The sequence below is a fragment of the Tachyglossus aculeatus genome, chromosome 8, assembly GCF_015852505.1.
Source record: "Tachyglossus aculeatus isolate mTacAcu1 chromosome 8, mTacAcu1.pri, whole genome shotgun sequence".
In the NCBI taxonomy this organism is placed as follows: domain Eukaryota; kingdom Metazoa; phylum Chordata; class Mammalia; order Monotremata; family Tachyglossidae; genus Tachyglossus; species Tachyglossus aculeatus.
This window is the reverse complement of record NC_052073.1, coordinates 6,511,477-6,536,922: the sequence shown is the minus strand read 5'-3', so window position 1 is coordinate 6,536,922 and position 25,446 is coordinate 6,511,477. Positions and strand designations below refer to the sequence as shown.

General features: G+C 45.3%; 1 protein-coding gene across 1 annotated transcript in view; it reads left to right on the top strand.

The window, feature by feature from the left end:
* The first annotated feature begins 12,529 nt into the window (after positions 1–12,529).
* Positions 12,530–25,446, top strand: part of YWHAB (tyrosine 3-monooxygenase/tryptophan 5-monooxygenase activation protein beta) — a 54,005-nt gene continuing 41,088 nt past the window's right edge. The window contains exon 1 of the mRNA XM_038750241.1: positions 12,530–12,702. The gene's annotated coding sequence lies outside the window, so the exon portion shown is untranslated. The remainder of the gene's footprint in view (positions 12,703–25,446) is intronic.

Sequence of the window (25,446 nt, the reverse complement as noted above, 5' to 3'; positions counted from 1 at the left end):
AGGAGCAGCGGGGCTCAGTGGAAAGCTCCCGGGCTTGGGAATCAGAGGTCACGGGTTCAAATCCCAACTCTGCCACTGGTCAGCTGGGTGACTTTGGGCAAGTCACTTCACTTCTCTGTGCCTCATTTACCTCATCTGTAAAATGGGGATTAAGACTGTGAGACCCCGTGGGACAACCTGATCATCTTGTATCCTTCCCAGTGCTTAGAACAGTGCTTTGCACATAGTAAGCACTTAACAAATGCCATCATCATTATTATTATTATTACAGTCTAGAGAGGGAGGCAGACATTAATATAAATTACAGATAAGTACATAAGTGCTGTGGGGTCTTATTCATTCATTAGATCGTATTTATGGAGCTCTTACTGTGTGCGAAGCACTGTACTAAGTGCCTGAGTCTCGTGACTCTGACATCTGGGCTCTTTCCATGATGCCCCTCTGCCTCCTGACTTCCCCTGTTTCAAAATTCCTTGGGTAGGTAGAGAAACACAGGCTTTGGCAAACTGAACAACTGCAATGTAATAATAATAACAATAATAATAATAATGGTATTTGTTAAGCGCTTACTATCAATCAATCAATCATATTTATTAAGCGCTTACTGTGTGCAGAGCACTGTACTAAGCCCTTGAGAAGTACAAGTTGGCAACACATAGAGATGGTCCCTACCCAACAGTGGGCTCACAGTCTAGAAGGGGGAGACAGAGAACAAAACAAAACATATTAACAAAATAAAATAAATAGAATAGATGTGTACAAGTAAAATAAATAAATAGAGTAATAAATACATACAAACATATATATATATATATATATACAGGTGCTGTGGGGAAGGGAAGGAGGTAAGGCGGGGGGATGGAGAAGGGGAAGGAGGAGAGGAAGGAGGGGGCTATGTGCCAAGCACTGTTCTAAGCACTGGGTTAGATACAAGGTAAGCAGGTTGTCCCACATAAGGCTCACAGTCTTCATCCCCATTTTCCAGATGAGGTAAATAATGATGGCATTTGTTAAGTGCTTACTATGTGCCAAGCACTGTTCTAAGCACTGAGGGGGTTACAAGGTAACCAGGTTGTCCCACATGGGGCTCACAGTCTTCATCCCCATTTGACAGATGAGGTAACTGAGGCCCAGAGAAGTGAAGTGACTTACCCAAAGTCACGAAGCCGACATGTGGTGGAGCCGGGATTAGAACCCACGACCTCTGACTCCCAAGGCCGGGCTCTTTCCACTGAGCCACGCTGCTTCACCACTATAGAACTGATGCAGGTTTACCAGTGTGGCCAGCACCTAACCTCTCTGGGCTACCTGAATAGGTAAAGCGTCATACCAAAAATATTCAGTAGCAAAGACAAGCCCTTATAATCACCTTGGAATCACTAGAGTGGATGATGATGGATAAACACAACCCTGTTAGAGAAAGAGGCTCAGAAGGGGCTTAGCCCATCTAAGTCAATAAGAACCTTATTAGAACTCTTTTCGTGGAATTGGCTTCCCTTCCTGATTCCAGCCCCTGTCGTTCTGAACTCTCTTTGGCGGCCAGGCTGTCTCTCTCCCTGGCCACAGCTCTGAGGGTTCTTGTGCTGTCCATAAATGCTTAGTACACTGCTTTGCACACAGTAAGCGTTCAATAACGATAATAATAGTAATAATAATAATAGCATTTGTTAAGCGCTTAGAAGCAGCATGGCTCAGTGGAAAGAGTCTGGGCTTTGGAATCAGAGGTCACAGGTTCAAATCCCAGCTCCGCCAATTGTCAGCTGTGTGACTTTGGGCAAGTCACTTCACTTCTCTGGGCCTCAGTTACCTCACCTGTAAAACGGGATCAAGACTGTGAGCCCCCCGTGGTGCAACCCAATCACCTTGTGACCTCCCCAGCGCTTAGAACAGTGCTTTACACATAGTAAGCGCTTAATAAATGCCATTATTATTATTATTACTATGTGTCAGGAACTGTACTAAGCGCTGGAGTGGATACGAGCAAATCGGGTTGGACACATGTCCCATGTGGGGCTCCCAGTCCCAAGCCCCATTTTCCTGATGAGGGAACTGAAGCACAGGGAAGTAAAGTGACTTGCTCAAGGTCACAGAGCAGACAAATGGTGGAGCTGGAATTAGAACCCAAGATCTTCTGACCCCCCAGGCCCGTGTTCTGTCCACTATGCCATGAATGAACCAATGATATTTATTGAGCGCTGGCACCGTGCCAGGGAGAAGGACCGTCGACCACCCAACTGAATCAAGGGGAGGGTCTCTGCCACCCCCTACCTCTCCCCTACCTTGGTAGGGGTGTAGAATCGCTCCAGGAGAGGGGACACTGAGTCCTCCCGCCTCTTTCCCCCACCCCGAAGGCCTAGGATTGCGTTTAAGGGTCTGCACTGGGGGCCTGACCACTGAGCAAAGTTCTCTGGCCCCCACCCACAAGAGACCACCCGGGATTGCCCAGAGGGGAGAGACCCCGGCCTCCTAGCTACCAGGCTCCGACCCCAGAGTAGCAGGATTCATTCATTCAATCGTATTTATTGAGCCCTTACTGTGTTAAGAGCAGCATACTAAGCGCTTGGGAAAGTGTCCGCTGTGTGACTTCAGGCAAGTCCCTTCACTTCTCTGGGCCTCAGTTCCCTCATCTGTAAAACGGGGATTAAGTCTGTGAGCCCCATGTGGGACAGGGACTGTGTCCGGCCCGATTATTTTGTATCTATACCAGAGCTTAGAACAGTGCCTGGCACATAGGAAGCGCTTAACAAATAGCATAATGTGTATAATTATTAATACAATTCAGCAATAAAGAGAGGCAACCCTTCTCCCCGAGGAGATAACAATCACCCATCATGTCTAAGGCTTGTCCATCACAGCTCAGAATTTGTGGATTCCCCCCAGGTGGGAGGGACTGAATTGTCCCCTACAAAGGACCCTGTGGAGGTTTCTGGGGCTACAGATCAGCTTCTGTGGCTCCGGACTTTCTTTCTTTCTCTTCCTCCCTATAATCCCACCATGTGCTTTCTGACAATCCCCCACAGCAGCCCTCTCCATCCTCCTCCCCAGAAAAGGACCATAAAATACTACTGATCTCATCTACTTCAATAAGGCCCTCTTCGTTGCCTGCTACAATACTTTCATTCATTCATTCAATCGTATTTATTGAGCTCTTACTGTGTGCAGAGCACTGAACTAAGCGCTTGGAAAGTACAATTCGGCAACAGAGAGAGACAATCCCTACCCCACAATGGGCTCACAGTCTAGAAGGGGGAGGAGGACAACAAAACAAAAGAAGTACAAAACAAAACAAGTCTTCTAGACTGTGAGTCCACTGTTGGGTAGGGACCGTCTCTATATGTTGCCAAGTTGTACTTCCCAAGCGCTTAGTACAGTGCTCTGCACACAGTAAGTGCTCAATAAATACGATTGAATGAAAGTAGACAGGCGTCAATAGCATCAAAATAGATAAGTAGAATTATAGATGTATACACATCATTAATAAAATGGAATAATAAATATATACAAATATACACAAGTGCTGTGGGGTGGGGAAAAGGATAGAGCAGAGGGAGGGATTACAGGCGATGGGGAGGGGAGGAGGGGCAGAGGAAAAGGGGGGCTCAGTCTGGGAAGGCCTTCTGGAGGAGGTGAGCTCTCAGTAGGGCTTTGAAGGGGAGAAGAGAGTTAGTTTGGGGGATGTGAGGAGGGAGGGCATTCCAGGCCAGAGGTAGGATGTGGGCCGGGGGTCGACGGAGGGACAGGAGAAAATTCTCCTTCCTAGTTCGCTCCTATACCTCCTGCTCCTGAAATTTAACTCCCTCCTTAAACCTCCTGTTCCCCCTACCCCCACCATCCCTTTGCCCTGATGACCTGGCCACATAATAATAATAATAATAATGGCATTTATTAAGCGCTTACTATGTGCAAAGCACTGCTCTAAGCGCTGAGCATTGTTCTAAGCACTGAGCACTGTTCTAAGCACTGACATACTTCATCAACAAAATTGAAACCATCTGGTGTGATTTTCCTAAATTCTTCCCTGCTCCTCTCTCATCCCCACTCCTCCGCGCTCTTTGCCTCTCCTGGTATTCCCTGCAGGAACTCTAGATGAGATCTCTTGCCTCCTCTCTAAACCTACCCCCTCCACCAATGCTTCTGACCTCATCATTTATTACCTTTTTAAAACACTCACCCCCTCCCTTCTTCCCTCTGACTGTCATCTTCAATTGTTCACTTTCCAGTGGCTTCTATCCCAAGGCTTTCAAACATGTTTATGTATCCCCTATTCTAAAAAAAAAAAAAAAAACCCACCAAAAACCCTTCCTTTGACCGCCCCCCGGCTCCCTACAGTTTTCGCCCCATTTTCCTCCTACCATTTCTCTCCAAACTTCTTGAGAGAGTTATTTACTCCCGCTTTCTCCACTTCCTCTCCTCCAATTCTCTTCCAGATCCCCTCCAATCTGGCTTCCTCCTACTTCATTCCACAGAAACAGCCCTCTCTAAGGTAACCAATGACCTTCTTGTCACCCAAACCCATGGCCTCTATTCTGTCCTAATCCTCCTAGACCTCTCAACTGCCTTCAACACTGTAGATCACACCCATCTCTTCGAAATATTATCCAACTTTGGCTTCACTGACACTGTCCTCCTATTTCTCCTATTCCTCTGATGGCTCTTTCTCAGCTTCTTTTGCTGGCTCCTCTGCCTCCCACCCTCCGATGGTGGGGGCCCCTCAAGGTTCAGTTTGGGGGTCCCCTTCTATTCCCCATCTAAACCCACTCCCTTGGAGAATTTACTCACTCCCAGGGCTGCAGTTAGCATTTCTGAGACGATGATTCCCCAACCTCCAACTCCAGCCCTGACCTCCCCGCTTCCCAGCAGTCTCACATTTCCTCCTGCCTTCGGGGCATTTTTTGCTGAATGTTCCGCAGACATCTCAAAGAAGCAGCGTGGCCTAGTGGATAGAGCATGGGCCTGGGATTCAGAAGGTCTGCGTTCCAATCCCGACTCCACCACTTGTCTGCTATATGACCATTTGCTGCATATGCATATTTCCCCCCTCCCCCTCGTCCCCCTCTCCATCCCCCCATCTTACCTCCTTCCCTTCCCCACAGCACCTGTATATATGTATATATGGTTGTACATATTTATTACTCTATTTATTTATTTATTTCACTTGTACATTTCTATCCTATTTATTTTATTTTGTTGGTATGTTTGGTTCTGTTCTCTGTCTCCCCCTTTTAGACTGTGAGCCCACTGTTGGGTAGGGACTGTCTCTATGTGTTGCCAATTTGTACTTCCCAAGCGCTTAGTACAGTGCTCTGCACATAGTAAGCGCTCAATAAATACGATTGATTGATTGATTGATTGATTGACCATTTGCTGCAAGTCACCATTCCTCTGTGCCTCAGTTGCCTCATCTGTAAAATAGGGATGAAGACTATGAGCCCCACGTGGGACAACCTTGTCACCTTGTATCTCCCCCAGCGATTCGAATTGTTTAGAACATAGTAAGCACTTAACAAGTACCATAATTTTTATTATTATTAATAAACATGTTAAAAACTGAACTCCTCATCCTCCCACTCAAACTCTGTGCTCCCCCAGTCACTGTAGATAATACCACTAGCCTCCCTATCCCACAAGCCCATAACCTTGGCATTGTCCTCGACTCCTCTCTCTCATTCCACCCACATATTCAATCTGTTACCAAATCCTGTCAGTTCTATCTTCACAGCATTGCTAAAATCCGCCCTTTCCTCACCATCCAACCTGCTACCCTGCAGATCCAAGAACTTCTCCTATCCCGCCTTGACTCTCCTGCATCTGCCTCCTCACTGTCCTCCCAGCCTCCCATCTCTCCCCACCCCAGTTCATACTTCACTCTGCTTCCCAGATCGTTTTTCAACAAAAACGTTCAGTCCATGTCTCCCCGCTCCCCGAGAATCACCGACGGCTGCCCATCCACCACCGAATCAAACAGAAATTCCTTACAGATGATCGCACCTCCTCCAAGAGACCTTCCGTAATTAAGCCCTCTTTTTTCCTGGCTCGCTCTCCCTTCTGCATGGTCTGGGCACTTCGATCTGTGACCTTTGGGCATTTGATTTTTCACCCCATCCCCAGCCCCACAGCACTTATGTATATGTCTTTAAATTATATATTACCAACTACTTATTTCTATTTATGTCTGTCTCCCTCTCTAGACTGTAAATTTGTTATGGAGAAGCAGCATGTCATAGTGGAGAGAGCACAGGCCTGGGAAGCGTTCAATAAATACGACTGAAAGAATGAAAGAAGTCAGGAGGTGATGAGTTCTAATCCCAGCTCTGCCCCTTGTCTGCTGTGTGATCTTGGGCAAGTCACTTCACTTCTGTGGGCCTCACTTACCTCATCTGCAAAATGGGGATTGAGACTGTGAGTCCTACGTGGGACAGGGACTGTGTCCAACCCAATTTGCTTGCATCCACCCCAGCGCTTAGTACAGGGTCTGGCATATGGTAAGCACTTAGATAACACAACTATTTTTATTATTATTATGAGCAGGGAACATGTCCGCTAAATCTGTTGTTCTGTATTATCCCAAGTGCTTAGTATATTCATTCATCCATTTGATTCTATTTATTGAGCACCTACTGAATGCAGAACACTGTACTAAGCACTTGTGGTCTAGACATGTTTCCTGCCCACAGTGAGCTAGTGCTATGCATGTGATAAGCACTCAATAAATTTCTCTGATTGACTGTGGGCACAGCACTGTACTAAGCACTTGATAGTGCACACAGCACTGTACTAAGCGCTTGGGAGAACACAAGACAAAAGAGTTGGTAGACATGTTTCTTGTCCTCGATGAGCTTTTACAGTCAAATGTTGCTGAAATAGCAAATGGGAGAATTGGATGGAACAAGGGGGTGTTTTTTTTCTTTCCTTCCTTCTTCCATTGCTCTGGGAATAAATAGGCAGCCTTCTCATTTGTAAATTGGAATCACTTTGGAGGTAACTTTTTTATGGTATTTTTTAAGCGCTTACTATGTTGCTACCATTAATAATAATAATGATGATGGTATTTGTTAAGCACTTACTATGTGCAAAGCACTGTTCAAAGTGCTGGGGAGGTTACAAGGTGATCAGGTTGTCCCATGGGGGGCTCACAGTTTTAATCCCCATTTTGCAGATGAGGTAACTGAGGCACAGAGAAGTGAAGTGACTTGCCCAGAGTCACACAGCTGACAGTTGGTGGGGCCAGGATTTGAACCCATGACCTCTGACTCCAAAGCCCGGGCTCTATCCACTAAGCCACGCTGCTTCTCTACTGTTCATATTACTACCGTTCCTAAGTGCTGGGGTAGATCCAAGCTAATCAAGTTGGACACAGTCCCTGTCCCTCATGGGGCTCTCAGTCTTAATCCCCATTTCACAGGTGAGATAACTGAGGCCCAGAGAAGTGAAGTGACTTGACCTTCAAAGTCACACAACAGACAAGCGGCTGAGCCAGGATTAGGCCTTCTGCCTCCCAGGCGGGCTTTATGAACTAGGCAATGCCGTTTCTCAATCAATATCATTGATTGATTGATTGAGAGGAAGGAAGAGGGTGAGTTCTGCTAGTTGGGGGTTGGGCTTGGGAGATTTGGGGGGGAGGAAGCTGAAGGTGAGGATGACAGGTGCAACTGCCCTTGTAGGGGGACAGCAGGAAAGATGGAGACCAAGCCATGCCCTTACCATGGCTCCTGCCAGAAATAAACAGGGCTGGAGCCCTGGCTACTCCCTGCTGCAGTGAGAAGCTGAGTGTCAAGCGTGAAGTCTAGAATCCGCCCGGCTGGTCCCCTCACGGGAACTGGAAAGTGGGTCAGCAGCCAAAAATAACTCCTGCCTGCCCAGAGCATCTGGGTGAGCCGGCGAGAAAAGGGGGAGGAGGGCCGGGAGGGGAGGGGAAGTGTTGGGGTGCTGCCCTCCAGTCTCCTCCACCCCCTCAGCTCTCATCATCTGGATTCTTCCACTGAGGAAGGGCAGCCTCTCTCTGATGGACAAGAAGAAAGACAGAGAGCTGGGGTCTAGGGGTGCCCTTCCCTAGGGAAGATGGGGGGCATTATATTATGGAGCCAAGACTTGTGACCCTAATCTCCAGACACCTCTCTGGTCTCTCAGGGGGCTCCATGTCTGGACTCCTGACAGCTCCTCCTTCGCCTCCTCCCTTTTGGAGACCCCTTAAAGCCCCATCCCTCCTCTAATAATAATAATAATTATTATTATAGTATTTGTTTAGCACTTATTATGTGCCAAGCTCTGTTCTAAGTGCTGGGGGAGATCAGGTTGTCTCACGCGGGGCTCACAGTCTCAATCTCCATTTTACAGGTGAGATAACTGAGGCACAGAGAAGTTAAGTGACTTGTCCAAAGTCACACAGCTGACAAGTAGCGGAGTGGATTTAGAATCCATGACCTCTGACTCCCAAGCCCGTGCTCTTTCCACTAAGCCACGCTGCTTCTGCTACAGTCTTGCAGGGGAGACAATCACTGAAATAAACTCCAGGTAGGGAAAACAAAGACGTGTCAGAATATGGACCATCTCTCATGCTGGGTGTAGAGCGGGAAAAGAGAGCACTAGTTCTTGAAGTTCATTTTGGAGGGTTATATAACCAGCTTCTATAGCCCAAGGGATTAGGACCTAATCAAGGGCTCTTTAATAATAATAATAATGGCATTATTAAGCGCTTACTTTGTGCAAAGCACTGTTCTAAGGGCTGGGGAGGTTACAAGGTGATCAGGTTGTCCCACAGGGGGCTCACAGTCTTAATTCCCATTTTACAGATGAGGTAACTGAAGCACAGAGAAGTTAAGTGACTTGCCCAGAGTCACACAGCTGACAACTGGCAGAGCTGGGATTTGAACCCATGACCTCTGACTCCAAAGCCCATGCTCTTTCCACTGAGCCATGCTGCTTCTCTTAATGCAGTACTCTTTAATGCAGTAATTCCCTGCAGTCTGCTATCCAGAATCTAGCTTGGCTGCTTAATACAGTGTTCTGTACATAGTAAGCACTTAATATTACTATAACTATTACAATGAAAAGAGTTGTAATAACTGTCCTGAGCCTTAATCCAATTAATCAATCGTATTTTAGACTGTGAGCCCACTGTTGGGTAGGGACTGTCTCTATATGTTGCCAATTTGTACTTCCCAAGCGCTTAGTACAGTGCTCTGCCCATAGTAAGCGCTCAATAAATACGATTGATGATGATGATTTATTGAACATTTACTAAGCGCTTGGGAGAGTACAACTAAACATTACAATAGATGCATTCCCTGCCCACAGTGAGTTTACAGACTAGAGAGGAAGACAGGCACTTCTATCATAAATAAATTATGGATATGAGGAGGAGTGCTGTGGGGCTGGGAGAGGGGGATGAATAAAGGGAGCTAGTCTGGATGACTAGTTTAGGGCTTAGGCAGGGAAGACTTCTTGGAGATGTACCTTCAGTAAGGCAGAGAGTAATTATCTGTCAGAGATGAAAAAGGAGGGCATTCCAGAACAGATACAGGAAGTGGGCGAGAGGTCGGCGGCGAGATAGACGAGATCAAGGTACAGTGAGTAGGTTGTCATTAGAGGAGCGAAGTGTGTGGCCTGGATTGAAGTAGGAGAGTAGCGAGGTGAAGTAGAGGGGGGTAACAAGGTGATTGAGAAGCAGCGTGGCAGTGTGGCTTAGTGGAAAGAGCCCAGGCTTGGGAGTCCCGAGTTAATGGGACTCATCCATAAAATGGGGATTGAGACTGTGAGCCCCATGTGGGACAACCTGATTACCTTGTATCTACCAGCTTGGCTCAATGGAAAGAGCCCGGGCTTTGGAGTCGGAGTTCATGGGCTCGAATCCCGGCTCCGCCACTTGTCGGCTGTGTGACTTTGGGCAAGTCACTTCACTTCTCTGGGCCTCAGTTCCCTCATCTGTAAAATGGGGATTAAGACTGTGTGCCCCCCGTGGCACAACCTGCTCACCTTGTAACCTCCCCAGGGCTTAGAACAGTGCTTTGCACATAGTAAGCGCTTAATAAATGCCATCATTATTATTATTATTATTACCCCAGGGCCTAGAACAGTGCTTGGCACGTAGTAAGCACTTAACAAATACTGTTATTATTAAGAGTTTTAAAGCCAATGGTAAGGAGTTTCTGTTTAACGCAGAGGTGGGTGGAAAACCACTGGAGGTTCTTGAGGACAGGGTAAACATGGACTGAGTGTTTTTTGTAGAAAAATTATCTGGGCAGCAGAGAGAGAGGGAGAAGAGGCAGGAGGCAGGCAGGTCAGCAAGAAGGCTGATACAGTAATCGAGGCAGGGTAAGACAAGTGCTTGGGTTAATGTGGTAGCAGTTTGGATAACTGATTTATTCATAATAATGTTTGTCTCCCCCTCTGGATAGTAAACTCACTGTGGGCAGGAAAAGTGACTACCAACTCTGTTGTGTTGAACTCTCCCAAGCACTGAGTACAGTGCTCTGCACACAGTTAGTGCTCAATAAATGCCATCAATTGATTGATTGATAAACCACAGAAGGGGAAAGAGGAGGCTTGGCCTGGGGGAAAGAGCACAGTTCTGGGGGTCAGGAGAGCTGTGTTTTAGTCAATCAATCAATCAATCAATCATATTTATTGAGCGCTTACTATGTGCAGAGCACTGTACTAAGCGCTTGGGAAGTACAAATTGGCAACACATAGAGACAGTCCCTACCCAACAGTGGGCTCACAGTCTAAAAGGGACTTTTAGTCCCCCACTTGGTAGTCCCCACTTGGTGTCTGGTCTGCAGTGTGATCTTGGGCAAGTTGCTTCAACTCTTTGGATTTCCGGTCCTCTGCTCTAAAATGGGGATAATAATAATAATAATAATAATAATAATAATAATAGCATTTGTTAAATGCTTACTATGTGTCAGGAACTGTTCTAAGCACTGGCATAGATACAAGATAATTTGGTTGGACAGAGTCCATGGCCCACGTGGGGCTCACAGTCTTAATCCCCATTTTACAGATGAGGGAACTGAGACACTGAGAAGTGAAGGGACTTGCCCAAGGTAACACAGCAAGACAGGGGGCAGAGATGGGATTAGAACTCAGGTCCTTCTTACTTCCAGAGCAGTGCTGTATCCACTAGGCCATACTGCTTCTGGGTGAGATACCTACTCTCCCTCCCTCTTAGATTATGAATCCCTAGAATTCATTCATTCATTCATTCAATTGTATTTATTGAGCGTTTACTGTGAGCAGAGCACTGTAATAATAATGGCATTTATTAAGTGCTTACTATGTGCATCATTCATTCAATTGTATTTATTGAGCATTTACTGTGAGCAGAGCACTGTAATAATAATAATAATAATGGCATTTATTAAGCGCTTACTATGTGCAAAGCACGTTCTAAGCACTGCAGGGGGATACAAGGTGATCAGGTTGTCCCACGGGGGGCTCACAGTCTTAATCCCCATTTTCCAGATGAGGTAACTGGGGCACAGAGAAGTTAAATGACTTGCCCAAAGTCACTTATCTGACAAGTGGCAGAGCCAGGATCTGAACCCACGACCTCTGACTCCAAAGCCCAGGCTCTTTCCACTGAGTCACGCTGCTTGCACTTGGAAAGTACAATTCAGCAACAAATAGAGACAATCCCTGCCCACAACAGGATCACAGTCCAGAAGGATGGCGACTGATCTATCTTGTAACTTCCCCGGGGCTTGGATATAGTAAAGTACTTAATAATACTCAATACTTAATACATGTATCTTCCCCAGAGCTTAGAACAGTGCTTGCCACATCGTAAGCACTTAAGTATTATTATTATTATTATTATTGTTATATGCCGGTGGAAAGAGCACGGACTTTGGAGTCGTAGGTCATGGGTTCAAATCCCGGCTCCGCCACTTGTCAGCTGGGTGACTTTGGCCAAGTCACTTCACTTCTCTGGGCCTCAGTTCCCTCATCTGGAAAATGGGGATGAAGACTGTGAGCCCCACATGGGACAACCTGATTACCGTGTATCCCCCCCCAGCGCTTAGAACAGTGCTTTGCACATAGTAAGCGCTTAATAAATGCCATCATTATTATTATTATTATTATAAGTATAAAAGAGTCTGGAAACCAGAAGGTTGCTGTTCCCTTAACAGCCAAAAAGAGGGTACTGGTTCTGAGGGCAGAAAACAAAACTTTGCCTAGGGAGAGTCTCAGTCAGTCATATTTATTGAGCATTTACCGTGTGCTGAGCACTATACTAAGCACTTGGGAGAGTGCAATACAATGGAACAATAAACAGATACATTTCTCCCCCACCCCCACACACAACTGGCTTACAGTCTAGCGGGGGAGCCAGACGTGACTATAAATAAATACATTAAAGATATGTACACAAGTGCTGTAAGGCCAGGATGGGGGACTTCGGGATCTCTTAAGACAAAGCTACTAATTTCCCAATCATTTCTTTCCCTCCCCTTTCATCTGCTGCTTATGGAAGGAGCCATCTGGACTGAGCATCTGATTAGCCGAAAAATCACATCGCTCCTGAGCTAAGCACATCCTCGTTAACAGGCCGCTCCGGTTCTATTTCCGCAGTCGGGGCCCGCAGGCCGGCTCGGTCTGCTGAGACTCCTCGCGGCTCCGTGGGTTTCCACGGCTCCTATCGGTAGAGGAGAGAGGGTCCGGGTGGAAAGGGATTTTCAGAACTAGCCATATGCTCCAGAAGCGGTGAGTAAGCTGGGGAGTGTGAAGGGGAAGGGAACAATCAACACCATTTAAAAAAAAATTCATCATTCAGTAGCCAGGCTTACATTGACGTCTTTCACTAAAACCTGAGTGAAAGAGAGTAGGGGATGGTATTGGGAAAACAAAGAGCAATTTCCCATAATTCTGCTGTATTGTACTCTCCCAAGTGCTTAGTACAGTGCTCTGCATATAGTAAGCGCTCAATAAATCCCATTTATTGACTGTTGAAGGAGTGCTTTTACTCAACAGCCCTATAACCTCTTCATCAATCATCAATGGTATTTTTTGAGCACTTACTATAGGCAGAGCACTGTACTACTACTAATAATAATGTTGGTATTTGTTAAGCGCTTACTATGTGCAAAGCACTGTTCTAAGCGCTGGGGGGAATACAAGGAGATGAGGTTGTCCCATGTGGGGCTCACAGTCTCAATCCCCATTTTACAGATGAGGGAACTGAGGCACAGAGAAGTGAAGTGACTTGCCCAAGGTCACACAGCAGACATGTGGGGGAGGCGGGATTCAAACCCATGACCTGTGACTCCCAAGTCCGCGCTCTTTCCACTGAGCCACGCTGCTTCTCAAGCACTAAGTACTAAGCACATGGGAGAGTAATAATAATGATAATGATGGTATTTGTTAAGTGCTAACTATTTTAGCGCTTCTAGACTGTGAGCCCACTGTTGGGTAGGGACCGTCTCTATATGTTGCCAACTTGTACTTCCCAAGCGCTTAGTACAGTGCTCTGCACACAGTAAGTGCTCAATAAATACGACTGAATGAATTGGACACCAGTCCCTGTCCCACATGGAGCTCACCGTCTTAATCCCCATTTTGCAGATGAGGGAACAGAGAAGTGAAGTGACTTGCCCAAGGTCACACAGCAGACTAGTGGCAGAGCCCATGTCCTCTGGCTCCCAAGCCCATGTTCTTGCTACTAGGCTATGCTCCATCTCGATACAATACAATAGAGTATAATGCAAAGAAGATGTCAGGCACTTTCCCTGCCCACAATGAGTTTGCAGCCTAGAGGGGGAGACAGATATTCATATAAATAAATCATTTATAAGACATAATTTACAGATATGAACATAAGTGCGGTGGGGGTGAGGGTGGGGCGAATGTCAGATGCCCAACGGTCACAGATTCAAGTGCTCAGATGCCGCAGAAGGGAGGGCTTAATCAGGAAAGCCTCTTGGAGGAAATGTGACCTTAATAATGCTCTGAAGATGGGGAGAACGCTCAATAGATAAATAAATAAATAATAACAATAGCATTTATTAAGCGCTTACTATGTGCAAAGCACTGTTCTAAGCCCTGGGAAGGTTACAAGGAGATCAGGTTGTCCCACGGGGGGCTCACAGTCTACAGATGAGGGAATTGAGGCACAGAGAAGTTGTGACTTGCCCAAAGTCACACAGCTGACAATTGGCAGAGACGGGATTTGAACCCATGACCTCTGACTCCAAAGCCCGTGCTCTTTCCACTGAGCCACGCTGCATTCATTCATTCATTCAATCATATTTATTGAGCGCTTACAGTGTGCAGAGCACTGTACTAAGCGCTTGGGAAGTACAAGTTGGCAACATATAGGGATGGTCCCTACCCAACAGCGGGCTCACAGTCTAGAAGGGGGAGACAGACAACAAAACAAAACATATTAACGAAATAAAATAAATAGAATAAATATGTACAAATAAAATAGAATAATAAATCCGTACAAACATATATACATATATACAGGTGCTGTGGGGAGGGGAAGGAGGTAAGGCAGGGGGATGGAGAGGGGGAGGAGGGAGAGAGGATTGATTGATTGATTGAGAGCAGGGGTCTGGGATATGTGGAGGAAGATTAGAACAGTGCTTTGCACATAGTAAGTGCTTAATAAATGCCATCATTATTATTATTATTAGACAGCAGCTAGTTCTAGTGGCAAGAGCATAGAGCTAGAAGTCAGAATAACCTGGGTTCTAATCCTGGCTCCGCCACTTGTCTGCTGAGAGACCTTGGGCAAGTCACTTTACTTCTCTGGGCCTCAATTCTCTCATCTGTAAAATAGGGATTAATTCTGTGAGCCCCAGGTGGGACAGGGACTGTGTCCATCCTGATTAGCTTGGGTCTCCCCCAGCACTTAGTACAGTGCCTGGCATTTAGTAAGTGCTTCACAAATGCCACTAAGGAAAAAAAGGGCTTTGGGGGTGGGAGTGGGGGGTTCAGACTGAGATTTCTGAGAGAAGGATGGGGTTCAAAAGCTCACTCTGAAATAAAAGATGTTCTTTGTCCGGGGGGATTGTCCGGAACTGTCGGTCTGAATCAGAGAGCTGAATCAGAGCCTTCTAGATTGTAAGCTCCTTGAGGGCAGGCAACTTGTCTACCCACTCTGTTGTAATGTACTCCCCCGAGTGCTTAGTGCAGTGCCCATGACAAGTTCACAGATTGAGATATTAATCAAGGATTACTCTACTTGCAGGGCATAGATGACTAGGAGATTATGGGATTTTTGTTGTTGTTGTTCTGGAAACTAGACTGCAAACTTGTTGTGGGCAGGGAATGTGTCCACCAACTCTGATACACTGTACTCTCCTAAGCTCTTAGTACAGTATTCTGCACACAGTAAACCCTCAACAAATACCACTGATTGATCCCAAAATAACTGCATGTTGTTCAGGTTCCTCTTGTCCTCATTTGCCTCCTTAGCTCCCACAAAGAAGGGCTGGAATCTCACTAGGATTTGGACTCGAGAGGAAAACATGGTAATAAGTTGGAATGATATTACCTGTGATGGAGGAGCTTTGCTGCATGGTATTTTAAGCAATCCTTGAATTTTTCTAGAGCTATAATTTCCTCTTCAAAATGCCACTGCCGTTTGGGTTCTGCTGCGAGAGGCCCGGGAGTGTGGATTGTGATCTTTGAGGCTTTAAATCTAACATATCAAAATTACAGTTAGGAGTACAATCAGAGAAGCAGCGTGGCCTCGTGGAAAGAGCACGGAGCCTGAAAACCTGGCTCTAATCCCAGCTCCACCACTTGTCTGCTGTGTGACCTTAGGCAAGTCACTTCACTTCTCTGGGCCTCAGTTATCTCATCTGTAAAACGGGACTGAGGACTGTGAGCCCTATGTGGGACAGGGACTGTGTCCACCCAGATTATCCTGTATCTATCCCAGCACTTAGTATGCTTAGTGTTTAACAAATACCATTAAAGCCAAAAAAAAAAAAAAATGCCAACAGAATTTCTGGAAGTCCTAAAACTGTCTCTGGAGGATCCATAGAGAAAATGGGATTTGTTTCTTCTGTGAACTGTCTTGAAATTGTTGAGCATGTATTGTATTTTTATGTGTTTCTAGATGGGTGAGTATGTATCTCCTCTGTTTTTTTTTAATAATATACATCTGTCACTTCTAAGAGGGTTTCCTCCATGTGTGTTTTTCTAACCCTGTGTATGTGTTGCTTCTATATGTATTTCTAATGCTGTGAATGTGTCGGTCCTTTCTGTGTTTCTAAATTAATTAATTAATTAAATTCAATCATATTTATTGAGCGCTTACTGTGTGCAAAGCACTGTACTAAGCGCTTGGGAAGTACAAGTTGGCAACATATAGAGACGGTCCCTACCCAACAATGGGCTCACAGTCTAGAAGGGGGAGACAGACAACAAAACAGAACATGTGGACAGGGGTCAAGTCATCAGAACAAATAGAATTAAAGCTAAATGCACATCATTAACAAAATAAATAGAATAGTAAATATGTACAAGTAAAATAAATAGAGTAATAAATCTGTACAAACATATATACAGGTGTTGTGGGGAGGGGAAGGAGGTAAGGTGGGGGGGATGGGAAGGAGAGGAAAAAGGGTACAGATGCGCACAGATCAGTTCTACATGCATTTTTATTTTAGTGTGCATGTATGTTGTCTCTTTGTGTGTTTCTAAGTGTGTGTGTGTGTTGCTGCTCTATGTATTTCTTGTTGTATTCATATATGTTGCCTCAGTGATCCTGACTTCATGTGTCTCCAGGCAGATTTGTCATGGTGTCTCTTTTTGGATTTCTAAGTGCGTATGAGCTGCTGCTATACGCATTTCTAATTCCACGCACGTATGTTGTCTCTGTGTTTCCAAACGTGTGTCTCTATGTGCATTTGTAGTGGTTTGTCTATGTTGTCTCTCTGAGGAGCTTTCATTTGCACTCGGAAAATTGCATTCCAATTTTCATTTGAATGGCAGTGGATAGAATCTCTATTGAGCCCCTGATCTATTCTGCTCATGTTTTCCTGGGGCTGGAAGAATCAGAGTGACGTTCTTGGATCAAGCCTATCTCTCCCTTCCCTCCCCTTCCAGCCCCATGTTGTCATGAGAAGCCAGCGCTGGCGACAGGGCATGAATGGAAATTGGCACGGCGATTTTCCTCTTAATCCAAATGCCATCTTCCCTCAGACGGAACTGCGTTCCAGTGCTGCCTTTGTATTTTGTGAGCGTCTGAGCTGCGCAGTCATCAAGACTGTGAGCCTGCTGTTGGATAGGAACCGTCTCCATATGTTGCCAACTTGGACTTCCCAAGCGCTTAGTCCAGTGCTCTGCACACAGTAAGCGCTCAATAAATACGATTGAATGAATGAGAGGCTGGCCCATCTGCCCCGTCAAAAGCACTGGCATTCTTCATGTATATATGTATATATGTTTGTACATATTTATTACTCTATTTATTTTAGTTGTACATATCTATTCTATTTATTTTATTTTGTTAGTATGTTTGGTTTTGTTCTCTGTCTTCCCCTTTTAGACTGTGAGCCCACTGTTGGGTAGGGACTGTCTCTATATGTTGCCAATTTGTACTTCCCAAGTGCTTAGTACAGTGCTCTGCACATAGTAAGCGCTCAATAAATACGATTGATGATGATGATGATGATGATGCATCTGAGACCCTGGTGGGCAGCAGTGGGCTTCAGGCTGCATCAGCCTCACAGCCCAGATTTCTGAGTCTTCAGATCTAAGATTTTCTTTTTTTATGCTATTTGTTATGTGCCAGGCACTGTGCAAAGTGCTGGAGGAGGTCTGATTACCTGTATCTACCCCAGTGCTTAAAGCAGTGCTTGGCACATAGTAAGCACTTAACAAATACCACAATTATTATAATTATTAGATACAAGTTAGGTTGGACACAGTCCCTGTCCCACATGGGGCTCGCAGTCTTAATCCCCAATTTACAGGTGAGGGAACTGAGGCACAGAGAAATGAAGTGACTTGCCCAAGGTCACCCAGGAGGTAAGTGGTGGAGCAGGGATTAGAACCCACACACCTTCTGATTCTGATTCAGAATCCTTCTGATTCTGCAGCCCGGGCTGTATCCACTAGGCCACACTGCTTCTCTGTCAAAACATATCTAAACTACCGTCAGGAGTGGGATGTGCCAACTTGTGGAAGTTCTAAAGTTGTCTCTGAAGGAACGATGGAGGAATTGAGACTTGTTTCTTAAACCAACGGCCTTGAAATTGTGTGTATCGTATTTAAATGCAGAGAATGAACATAAGTTCTGTGGGGGTGGGATTGAGGATGAAGTACTTAGAAAATACAGACCCAAGTCATAAGAGAAGCAGTGTGGCCTAGCGGACATCTACCGGATTATCTTTCTACAGAAACGCTCTGGGCATTTCACCCCCCTCCTCAAAAATCTCCAGTGGCTGCCAATCAACCTATGCATCAGGCAAAAACTCCTCACTCTGGGCTTCAAGGCTGTCCATCCCTTCGCCCCCTCCTACCTCCCCTCCCTTCTCTCTTTCTCCAGCCCAGCCCGCACCCTCTGCTCCTCTGCTGCTCACCTCCTCACTGTACCTCATTCTCCCCCATCCCGCCGTCGACACCCGGCCCACGTCCTCCCCCTGGCCTGGAATGCCCTCCCTCCTCACCTCCACCAAATTAGCCCTCTTCTTCCCTTCAAAGCCCTACTGAGAGCTCACCTCCTCCAGGAGGCCTTCCCACACTGAGCCCCCCTTTTCCTCTGCTCCTCCTCCCCGCCCCATCGTCCCGACTCCCTCCTTCTGCTCTACCCCCCTTCCCGCCGCACAGCAATTGTGTATATATGTACATGTTTATTATTCTATTTATTTCATTTATGATATGCATCTATAATTCTATTTATTTCTACTGATGCTATTGATGCCTGTCTACTTGTTTTGTTGTCTGTCTCCCCCCTTCTAGACTGTGAGCTCATTGTAGGATAGCGATTTTCTCAATTTGTTGCCAAATTGTACTTTCCAAGTGCTTAGTACAGTGTTCTGCACACTGTAAGTGCTCAATAAATACGAAGCGCTCAATTTGTACTTCCCAAGTGCTTAGTACAGTGCTCTGCACATAGTAAGCGCTCAATAAATATGATTGATGATGACTGAATGAATGAACGAACAAAGCACAGGCTTGGGAGAAAGAGACCTGGGTTATAATCCCAGCTCCATCCCTTGCCTGCTATGTGAACATGGGCAGGACATTTGACTTCTCTGTGCCTCAGTTTCCTCAACTGCAAAATGGGGATTCGATACCCATTCTCCCTCCTACTTAGACTGTGAGCCAATTTTGTATCTATCCCAGGGCTTAAGACAGTGCTTGACACAATAGTAAGCGCTAAAAAAAACCAACCAATTTTTAAAAGCAATGCAGATGTGCCTCTGTGGAAAGAGCATGGGTTTTGGAGTCAGAAGTCATGGGTTCAAATCCCGGCTCTGCCAATTGTCAGTTGTGTGACTTTGGGTAAGTCACTTAACTTCTCTGTGCCTCAGTTACCTCATCTGTAAAATAGGGATGAAAACTGTGAGCCCCCCGTGGGACAACCTGATCACCTTGTCACCTCCCCAGCACTTAGAGCAGTGCTTTGCACATAGTAAGCACTTGATAAATGACATTATTATTATTATTATTATTATATGGGAGGGAGAATTGGGTGGAGAAGTCCTTGAGAAGATATAATCCTGGGGGAGCCTAGGAGAAAAATGAGTTCTGTACAAAAATCTGGCCAAAGGAGTCCTCTTGGGGAAGGAAGGAGAGAGGGAGGTAGAGAGAGGAGAGAGAGAGATAATAATAATAATAATGGCATTTATAAAGCACTTACTATCAATCAATCAATCAATCAATCGTATTTATTGAGCGCTTACTATGTGCAGAGCACTGTACTAAGCGCTTGGGAAGTACAAATTGGCAACACATAGAGACAGTCCCTACCCAACAGTGGGCTCACAGTCTAAAAGGGGGAGACAGAGAACAGAACCAAACATACCAACAAAATAAAATAAATAGGATAGAAATGTACAAGTAAAATAAATAAATAAATAAATAAATAGAGTAATAAATATGTACAACCATATATACATATATACAGGTGCTGTGGGGAAGGGAAGGAGGTAAGTTGGGGGGATGGAGGGGGGACGAGGGGGAGAGGAAGGAAGGGGCTCAGTCTGGGCCTATGTGCAAAGCACTGTTCTATGCACTGGAGAGGTTACAAGGTGATCAGGTTGTCCCACAGGGGGCTCAAAATAATAGTCATAATAGTGGTATTTGCTAAATGCTCAGTGGAAAGAGCCCGGGCTTTGGAGTCAGAGGTCATCGGTTCAAATCCCGGCTCCACCACTTGTCAGCTGTGTGACTTTGGGCAAGTCACTTCACTTCTCTGGGCCTCAGTTACCTCAACTGTAAAATGGGGATTAAGACTGTGAGCCCCCTGTGGGACAACCTGATCATCTTGTAACCTCCCCAGTGCTTAGAACAGTGCTTTGCACATAGTAAGTGCTTAATAAATGCCATTATTATTATTATTATTATTTTCTTCCCGACTTGCAACAAGGGGACTTCATGAAAAGAGAAAAAAACAATAGTAGGGGTGAAATAAAACCATTCATTCATTCATTCAATTGTATTTATTGAGCGCTTACTGTGTGCAGAGCACTGTACTAAGTGCTTGGAGAGTACGGGTTGGCAACAGATAGAGACGGTCCCTACCCAACAGCGGGCTCACGGTCTAGAAGGGGGGAGACAGACAACAAAACAAAACACGTAGACAGGTGTCAAAATCGTCAGAACAAATAGAATTATAGCTATATGCACATCATTAACAAAATAAATAGTAAATATGTACAAGTAATAAATAGAGTAATAAATCTGTACAAATATATATATACAGGTGCTGTGGGGAGGGGAGGGAGGTAGGGCGGGGGGAATGGGGAGGAGGAGAGGAAAAAGGGGGCTCAATGTGGGAAGGCCTCCTGGAGGAGGGGAGCTCTCAGTAGGGCTTTGAAGGGAGGAAGAGAGCTAGCTTGGCGGATGTGCGGAGGGAGGCCATTCCAGGCCAGGGGGAGGACGGGGGCCGGGGGTCGATGGTGGGACAAACCACCTTGCCCCCCACCCCAAATAATAATAATAATAATGATGGCATTTGTGAAGCGCTTACTATGTGTGAAGCACTGTTCTAAGCGCTGGGGGAATACAAGGTGATCAGGTTGTCCCACGTGGGGCTCACAGTCTTAATCCCCATTTTCCAGATGAGGGAACTGAGCACAGAGAATAATGATAATACTGATGGTATTTGTTAAGTGCGTACTATGTGCCAAGCACTGTTCTAAGCGCTGGGGTGGATACAAGGCGATCAGGTTGTCCCACGTGGGACTCATCTGGATTGGTTGAATGAATGAATGACAAGTTGTCCCACGGGGGGCTCACAGTCTTCATCCCCATTTTCCAGATGAGGTCACTGAGGCCCAGAGAAGTGAAGTGACTTGTCCAAAGTCACCCAGCTGACAAGTGGTAGAGCCGGGATTAGAACCCATGACCTCTGGCTCTTTCCGCTGAGCCACGCTGCTTCTCTAAGAGACAATCAATCGTATTTATTGAGCGCTTACTGTGTGCAGAGCACTGTACTAAGCGCTTGGGAAGTCCAAGTCGGCAACATATAGAGACGGTCCCTACCCAACAGTGGGCTCCCAGTCTAGAAGGGCTGGTCACGGCTGGAGCTGGCTTTCCCGTGGCCACCAGGGTTCAAGTCCCAGGCCACCAGAGCGAGTTGCGGCTCCAGTGGCAGGATTCTGGCTAGATTTGGTTCGTGTTCAGCTAAACGCAGGACAGGAGCTAAATTTAAGCCTCCCCTGCTCCAGAGCCCAAGAGAGAGCGGTAATTAACGGGGCCCCTGTTGGAAGCATAAATGGTGGCTCAGCTAGTCCTAAATCACAGGCGAGGCTCCATCTGGCCTCAAAGTCTAGTTCTGCTTCGCTGGCACTAATTAACTTTGAATTTCGGGGAAAGGCTCTTCCCAAAAAGTGAGGCGGGAGGCAGGAGACCCCTCCGGTCAAAGGCCGGAGATTCAAACTCTCGGAAAAGCTAGAGCTCTAGGAAAGCTGGGTTCCCATCCGGAGTCAGGATTCGAACGAGTGGCAGAGGGTGGGACGGGGCAGGAGAAGCTGCAGAGTGAGAAGTATTTTATCCTATTTATTAAGCCTTGCCGCGTGCAGAGCACTGTACAAAGCAGCATGGCCTAGTGCTATTTATTTATTTATTTATTTATTTATCTATTTATTTATTATCATTATTTATTGTTTATTTATTATTTATTGTTTGTTTATTTATTTATTTATTCATTTATTTATTTATTTATTTTACTTGTACCTATCTATTCTATTTATTTTATTTTGTTAGCCCACTGTTGGGTAGGGACTGTCTCTATATGTTGCCAGCTCGTACTTCCCAAGAGAAGTATTTTATCCTATTTATTAAGCCTTGCCGCGTGCAAAGCACTGTACAAAGCAGCATGGCCTAGTGCTATTTATTTCTTTATTCATCTATTTATTTATTATCATTATTTATTGTCTATTTAATTATTTATTTATTTATTCGTTTTTATTTATTTATTTATTTTGCTTGTACCTATCTATTCTATTTATTTTATTTTGTTAGCCCACTGTTGGGTAGGGACTGTCTCTATATGTTGCCAGCTTGTACTTCCCAAGAGCTTAGTACAGTGCTCTGCACACAGTAAGCGCTCAAGAAATACGATTGATTGGAAAGAGCGTGGGCTTGGGAGTTCGAGGACCTGGGTTCTAATCCCGGCTCTGCTGGGTGACCTTGGGCAAGTCACTTCATTTCTCTGGGCCTCAGTTCCCTCATCTGCAAAAGAAGGATTCAAAACCTGTTCTCCCTCCTACTTAGAGAAGCAGTGTTGCTCAGTGGAAAGAACCCGGGCTTTGGAATCAGAGGTCATGGGTTCAAATTCCGGCTCCACCACTTGTCAGCTGTGTGACTTTGGGCAAGTCGCTTAACTTCCCTTTGCCTCAGTTCCCTCTTCTGTAAAATGGGAATGAAGATTGTGAGCCTCCGTGGGGCAACCTGATCACCTTGTAACCTCCCCAGCGCTTAGAACAGTGCTTTGCACATAGTAAGCACTTAATAAATGCCATTATTATTATTATTATTAAAGAGCCCTGGATTAGGTCCTAATCCCCTGAAAAAGGGGAATTCAAAACCCGTTCTCCCTCCTACTTGGACTGTGAGCTCCATATGCAACCTGATTATCTCCCCCATTTGTCTGCAGTGTGACCTTAGCAAGTCACTTCACTTCTCGGTGCCTCAGTTCCCACATCTGCAAAAGGGGGTTTCAAAACCTGTTCTCCCTGCTACTTAGACTGTGAGCACCATGTGCGACCTGATTATCTTGCATCTACCCCAGCGCTTAGTACAGTACTTGGCATATAGAGAAGCAGCATGGCTTTATGGCAAGACCCTGGGCTTGGGAGTCAGAGGTCATGGGTTCAAATCCTACCTCCGCCAACTGTCAGCTGTGGGACTTTGGGCAAGTCACTTCACTTCTATGGGCCTCGGCTCCCTCATCCATAAAATGGGGTTAAGACTGTGAGCCCCCCGTGGGGCAACCTGATCACCTTGTAACCTCCCCAGCGCTTAGAACAGTGCTTTGCACATAGTAAGTGCTTAATAAATGCCATTATTATTATTATTATTATTCATAGAACAATGAACAGACACATTTCCTGCCCACAGGGATAGGCACAATGCTTAGGGAGTGTGGTGGGGGGAGAGAGGGGTTAGAGGAGAAACAAGAAAATCAATCAATCAATTGTATTTATTGAGTGCTTACTGTGTGCAGAGCACTGTACTAAGCGCTTGGGAAGTACAAGTGGGCAACATATAGAGACAGTCCCTACCCAACAGTGGGCTCACAGTCTAGAAGGGGGAGACAGAGAACAAAACCAAACATACTAACAAAATAAAATAAATAGAATAGATATGTACAAGTAAAATAAATAAAAGAGTAATAAATATGTACAAACATGTACAAGAGAAGCAGCATGGCTCAGTGGAAAGAGTCCGGGCTTCGGAGTCAGAGGTCATGGGTTCGAATCCCGGCTCCGCCACATGTCTGCTGTGTGACCTTGGGCAAGCCACTTAATTTCTCTAAGCCTCAGTTCCCTCATCTGTAAAATGGGGATTAAGACTGTAAGCCCCACGAGGGGCAACTTGATCACCTTGTATCCCCCCAGCGCTAAGAACAGTGCTCTGCACATAGTAAGCGCTTAACAAATGCCATCATCATCATATATACAGGATACATATACATTTTATCTCTATTTATTCATCTATCTATTTTATCTCTATTTATTTATTTATTTTACTTGTACATATCTATTCTATTTATTTTATTTTGTTAGTATGTTTGGTTTTAGACTGTGAGCCCACTGTTGGGTAGGGACTGTCTCTATATGTTGCCAACTTGTACTTCCCAAGCACTTAGTACAGTGCTCTGCACACAGTAAGCGCTCAATAAATACGATTGATGATGATGATGATGATATACATATATATACATATACATACGTATATATACATATACATATATATGCACATTACATACATATATATACATGTACATATATACATATATATACACACATATATATGTATATATACATATATACAAGAAAATGAGAGAGAGAAAGAAATGAGAGAGACAGAGGGGATGGGAGCTGACAGACAGTGAAGATAGTGAAGATTTTAGCTAGCATTTTCTGACAACAAACCATTTTCCAGCCGTTTCCTAACGAACTATCAACAACACTTGACACTTCACCTCTGGCTTCTTCTAAAGCTTGGAATGGAGGCTTGACTGTGTAAATAGGGGTGCGCTTATCATTGGCAAACAATTACTCAGGCGCTTGTAAGACCCTGTTCAGAGGAACAATTAATCTCTGCCTTCGGGCCAAAAGCCTCTCTGACGGTGGCAGCAATCCTGGTTTCTCTGGTTAATTGGTTTTAATGATTTCTGCTACCGACCCTCCTGAGACCAAAGGGCTATTTAGATGAAAATCTGGGGTGAGGAGGCCCAGAAGCAAAGGAGACAAGAAAGCCTTTCTCAGTCTTCTCTTTTTTTTTTTTTATGGTATTTGTTAAGCACTTATGTGTGGAGCACTGTTCTAAGCGCTGGGGTAGATATACCCCAGGTGCCCCTTCCTTCCTCTCCTTCCCTTCCCCACAGCACCTGTATATATGTATATATGTTTGTACATATTTATTACTCTATTTATTTTACTTGTACCTATCTATTCTATTTATTTTATTTTGTTAGTATGTTTGTTTTCTTTCTCTGTCTCCCCCTTCTAGACTGTGAGCCCACTGTTGGGTAGGGACTGTCTCTATATGTTGCCAGCTTGTACTTCCCAAGCGCTTAGTACAGTGCTCTGCACA